The 5,732-nt window shown below is 41.8% G+C and overlaps 1 pseudogene; it reads left to right on the top strand.

The window, feature by feature from the left end:
- Positions 1–2,379: 2,379 nt before the first annotated feature.
- Positions 2,380–3,115, top strand: LOC101568340 (annotated as a pseudogene).
- Positions 3,116–5,732: the final 2,617 nt, after the last annotated feature.

The following is a 5,732-nucleotide window of genomic DNA, read 5'->3' as shown; positions in this document are numbered from 1 at the left end:
AATTCCATGTGCAGGGCCATGAACACCTACTGCAGTTTTCTTACCAGATCAAACTAGCAGCTATCCAGCTCTATTTTCTCCTGTCTTTACTGACCATATCTGCTGCAATTTGCTGACCATATCTGCTGCAATTCAAACAGATGCTTGGTGCCTGTTCTTCAGAATCATAAGGAAACATCTTGTCTACCTGAGCCTTGAAAGCTGGCCTTAAATTTTGTCCTCATCATGAAGCTGCCTTTCTCATAGCAATAATTGCCACACAGGGAGCACCGCTGTGGCTTGGCAATTCTTATGGTAGGCATCTCAGATTAAAATCATTCAAAACAAGTGTGCTAAACCAGTTTCTCCTTCTCTCAAAGGGCTTCACCTCTGTATGACCCTGTTTGTTCTTGATTGAAGAAAACAGTAAGTCACCATCTCATCAAAGCTAAAATCTGAAACATTCCATGAAAAATACATCCTGGAGCTTCTCAGTGCAAAACAAAACAAAATAAAACAAAACATTCCACCATTTTCCTATTATCTGCTAGGTCACATGTGAGAAACTTCTGTCTTAGTCACTTTTCTCACATCCCTGAGACAAAATATCCATTATTAAAGCTAAAAGAGGAAAGGTTTATTTAGCTCACAGTTTTTGCAGGTTTTAGTCCATAATTAACTAGCTCCATGGCAGGGTGGCACATGACACAGGGTCAACAGTTCATGGTGGAAGAAGACAGAAAAATCAACAAGAGTGAGGACAAGCCTCTTTTTGTCCCTTCTATTATATGCAGCATACCTGCCCTAGGGTGGGTGTGGCACTCACCCTCTCAATCCCAGTACTGACGCATGAATTAATCACAAATGCTAGATTTAGCCAGGTCAAAAAGCCCACCCCCATGCATGCATGAGCTGTTGAGGGGACATCTAGACACAAAGCATAGCATTCTGTCCTTGGCTCTCAAAAGACTCATGCACAACCCTTTATGCCAAAAAACATTTAGTCTGTCTCCAACAGTTGCCAAATTCTAACAGTTTCACCACGGCTGAAAATTCCAAGTCTAAAATCTCCTCTGATATTCCCAGCAAACTCTTAGCTGTGAGTCACTTATGCAAATGAAAGTTAAGTGCTTTCAACATTCAGTGGCACAAGACAGACATTTCCATGTCAAAATGAGAAGCAGGGGTATACACAGGAATGGCGCCAAAGCAAGTCTTAATTCTGACAAGGCAACATTAAGTCCTACAGTTCCATGTGCAGCATTTGCAGTAATCTGTGGCAAGATATAAACTCCAAAGGGCTTGCGTGACTCCACTCCCTATGATATTTCCAGTGGTTGTAGCTCCTACAGCTTCTCTCTTGGACCTGCTTTGCTCCCTCTTTGCAGTTTTCTTCAGATGATCTATGGTCCTGGCTTCTTCAAACTTCTGGGGTCTCTACTGCACCTTTATTTTCATACTCACAGCTTTACATGCCACCCTTTCAAGGGCACACTACCTGGCATCCCAAGCCTTCTTCTAAAATCTGTATGAAATCCTTCCTGACCCTACCACTCTTCCATTCTTCACCAACCTAGAACACTGGTCAAAAGAGAAAGCCCATCAACTCAAGCCATTTAATAGTTTTATCCACTTTGCCTGATGACCATCCACATATAACCCTGTTCTAGGTATGCCACAACTAAAAATAGTATGGAAGTCTTGCTTAATGACTCCATTCTCATCTGAGCACTAGCATGGAATGTAGATAGAATACTCTATTATTTGCCTGCAGTGTGTTGGAGGCCACATGTGACAGTCACTAGTGTTGTATAGCTACTGATAGCCATGAAGTGCTATGTGAGGAATTTTGCATATGAAGTGTCATCATTGCCCGAAATTATGAATGAAAAGGTTTATGGTTCTGTGGGCAGTTATAAGTCTACCTTAAATGACATATGTTTATCAAAAGATAAATGAATAAAGAAAAATTGATATTTATGCACAATCGTATAATATCTACTATAAAGCAGAGTGAGTTTTTGAGTGATGTGGAAAAAAAAATGATGCACTTTGAGATTATAATGCCTAGTGAAATAAATGAGACATACAAGCTTAAATTCACTTGATTTCTCCTTTATGAAAAAAACCAAAGTATAAATAATAGAGAAAAAAATAAAAGATAGATAATAGGAAACAGGAAGCTAAAGCTTTTGCCAGTGGGAAGGGGACCAAGATGGAAGCAGGGAAAAGAAACATGGAAAGAATTAAGAGACAGGTGGTCACTCCCCATGATGGGTACAATCATTATCTACTAAAAACATGTACTAATAAAAATAAAAGTGATGTTCTCTGTCTGACTGGCTCTGGGGCTTCACTGCTCACTGCTCGCTGCTTGCCCCTCCGGAGGGCACCCTGGGCATGCGAGCATGTGGGGTCTGCGTGCCGCTCCTGAAGGTGCTCTGGCCAGGTCCCAGGCCAGCTCCTGCCGCCTGTGCTGGCTTGAGGGTGCTGCTCCTGGTGCCAGCCGTCAAAGATGTAGCCATGCCAAGCTTAAGTTTGTTGAAAGGGCACCACTCATGCCAAAAATAAGAGAACCTAAGAACTTGAGTGGTATACGGGGACTCTCCACCAAAGCTACTGAGTTCATGGAAGGCAGTTTCGGGATTTGGGCACTTGGAGGCAATTACCTCCATTGGGGCCACTTTGAAATGATGCGCCTGACAATCAACCGGTCCATGGATCCCAAGAACATGTTTGCCATGTGGCCAATGCCAGCCCCTTTCAAGCCTATCACCTGCAAAAGTGTGGGGCAGTGCATATGGGGCAACAAAGGGGCCATCGATCACTATGTGACACCTGTGAAGGCCGGCCGCCTCCTAGTAGAGATAGGCGGATGCTGCGAGTTCAAGCAGGTGGAAAATTTCCTGAAACAGGTTGCCCCAAGTTACCCTTCCCAGCAAAGGCCGTGAGCTGAGAAACACTTTAGAAGATGTGGACAGATCAGGAAGAAAGAGAACAGAACAACCAGAATCCCTGGACCTTTGAGCGCATAGTGACTACCAACATGTTGGGGATGCTCAAGGTGCTGAGCCCCTATGACTTAACCCAGAAGGGGCGGTACTGGGGCAAGTTCTACCTGCCCCACTATGTGTAGCGAGAGCACAGGACCACCTGTGCATCCATCACTGGGACAGGGGTCTGTGTTTTACTCTTAAGCTTCCCCTTGGAGTCTCCGGGTGGCTTTGAGATTGTAACTAAGAGCTGCGTGTGAGTATGTGATTTCTTTTTTTTAAATTTTATTTATGTGTGTGTGTGTGTATGTGTGTGTATGTGTGGCCAGCTCAGCCCACCAAGGGGCGGGGCTGGCTGGCATGTGGTGCTGGGGGATTGAACCGGGGTCCCTTTGCTTTGCTAAGCTTGTTCTAAGTAGGTGCTTTAGACCACTGAGCCATCTCACCAGCCCCGAGTATGTGATTTCTGAAGGCTGTTGTCCACAGATTCTTTATTATTAAAATTTGAACTAACAAATAAATAAATTAATTAAAATGTAAAAGTTTTATAAGAAAAGAAAACTTGGTATTTGATTTTTTTTTTACTTCAGAATCCAAAATGTCTGATAAATTCATGTCATTCTGTGAAGAAACACTAAATGACAGATTGTCATTGCTGATAGTTATCCTTGTGACCAATGTGTTAGAATCCTGAGCCTGAAGTAAAGAGAAAACAAAATAGGTTCCATTCTTTGAAATTAACTTATTATTATAATTACAAAAATAATTGAGGGAAAAATGTAAAGATTCTAAACAACATAAGGTGAGAGCTGATAGCACAATCTCAACACTAGCCAGGAGATGGATGCAAATCCATCCAATCTTGTGTGACTTTGAAGTTATGTTAGAAGAGGACAACTAAACAAGCATAGAAGCAAGGCATGGATGATGTCATGCCTTGCACATAGATGTCCCCCAAAAGCCTCATGTGTTCATTGGTGGAGCTTCTCAGTGGTGGCTCAATATGGGGTGCAGGAATGTGGATCAAGAGAATAAGGGTAAGTGACAACTAAAGTAGTCTGTGGATTGGCTTAGCATAATTCTGGATGTGGCTGATAGGAAGGCCCACCTGAGGAGAGGAGGTCCAACTTGTAGGCATATTAGCTTAGATGAAGTATACAAAGAAAGTTGGAGGCTGCTTTCTGAGTACCCCTCCATGAACTGATTCTCCTCCATGGTGCCTCCCTGCCTAGGAGCCAGCTGTGTACGCACTGAAACCTCTATAAATTGTGAGCTAACGTCAACTTTTTCTCCTTTAACTTGTGGGTGTTGGGTATTTTGTCCCAGCAATGAGAAAGTAACTAAGATAGATGAAAATTCTTAACCTTAGCCAACATAAAACTACTTTTATATAGGGCTGAAGCATGAGAAGAAGAATGAGTGAAATGCAGAAACAAAAATATTTGAACATTTTAAAGCAAGAATGGAGAGTATGAAAAAGTGCTAAATCAAGTCTTTCGCTGAACGCCCACTGTCTGAGTCCACTGTGTGCTGCTATAAGAGAAGTCTGAGATCAGTTAATTTATAAGGAACAGATATTTCTTATCATTTTTGAGGCCAGAATGCCTATGACTGAGGGGCTGCAGCTGTCAATGGCCTTCCCGCCATATTATAACACGGCAGACAGCACCATATGGTAAAGAGCCAGACACATTGCCATGACAACCATCACTCCTGCTGTAACACTGTTCTCTCTTCAAGGAGGCAGTGTCTTCCTGTCTAATCATCTCAAATTAGACCTCATTTCCTGATATTGTTACATTGGAGATTAAGTTTCCAACATATGAATTTGGGGTAATGAATTCAAGCCATACTACTTACTAAAGATGGTACATATAGCACAGCAAATGGTCACTGGGCCCTGTTAAAAAAGAAATAAACTAAAGATCACTAAAGTGAATGATCAGAAAGAGTTTTGAAAAAGACACATTTGCATCCCTGAGCTAAATCTCCCTGTACAAACTCTTTAAGAAAGTTGCCAAAAATACATGACATGTAGTAAAGATGATAAAAATAAAACATAAGGATTAAATTAAAATTCTAGAGAAAGAATGTACTTTGGGAATCAAAATGTACCAAGAATGGAAAATCAGAAAACATAAATTTAAAATGAATCAACTGTAATAAGCAGATTTTAAAATTTCAGCAGTTGACTGGCAAGCGCAAGGGCCTGAGTTCAATCCCCGGTTCCACAAAGAAAAAATAAAAATAAAACCTCAGTGGTAGGAGGAAACATAGTTTAAGAATAAAAAAAAAGCTGAGCATGGTAGTGCATGCCTGTAAGCCCAGCACTCAGAAGTCTAAAGCAGGAGGATCACTGCAAGTTTGAGGCCACCCTGAGCTACATAGTGAGGATTAAGATCAGCCTGCACTATAGGGGGAGACTGTCTCCAGTAAATGAAAGAACTAAAAATAAAAAAAAAAATGAGGAGGAGGAGAAAGATGAGTAGGAAGAGAAGGAAGAAGAACAAAGGAGAAAGAAGGAAGAAGGAAGAGGAAGAATGAAGAAGGAGGAGGAGGAAAAAGAGGAGAAACAGGAGGAGGAGGAAAACAAGGAGGAAGAGAAGGAGAAGGAAGAAGAGGAAGAGGGGGAGGAGGAGGAGAAGAGGGAGCGGGAGGAAGAGGAGGAAAAAGAAGAAGAAGAAGAAGAAGAAGAAGAAGAAGAAGAAGAAGAAGAAGAAGAAGAAGAAGAAGAAGAAGAAGAAGAAGAAGAAGAAGAAG

This window comes from Octodon degus, unplaced genomic scaffold, assembly GCF_000260255.1.
Source record: "Octodon degus isolate 3935 unplaced genomic scaffold, OctDeg1.0 scaffold00012, whole genome shotgun sequence".
Classification (NCBI taxonomy): Eukaryota; Metazoa; Chordata; class Mammalia; order Rodentia; family Octodontidae; genus Octodon; species Octodon degus.
This window is presented reverse-complemented; position numbering and strand designations above follow the sequence as displayed.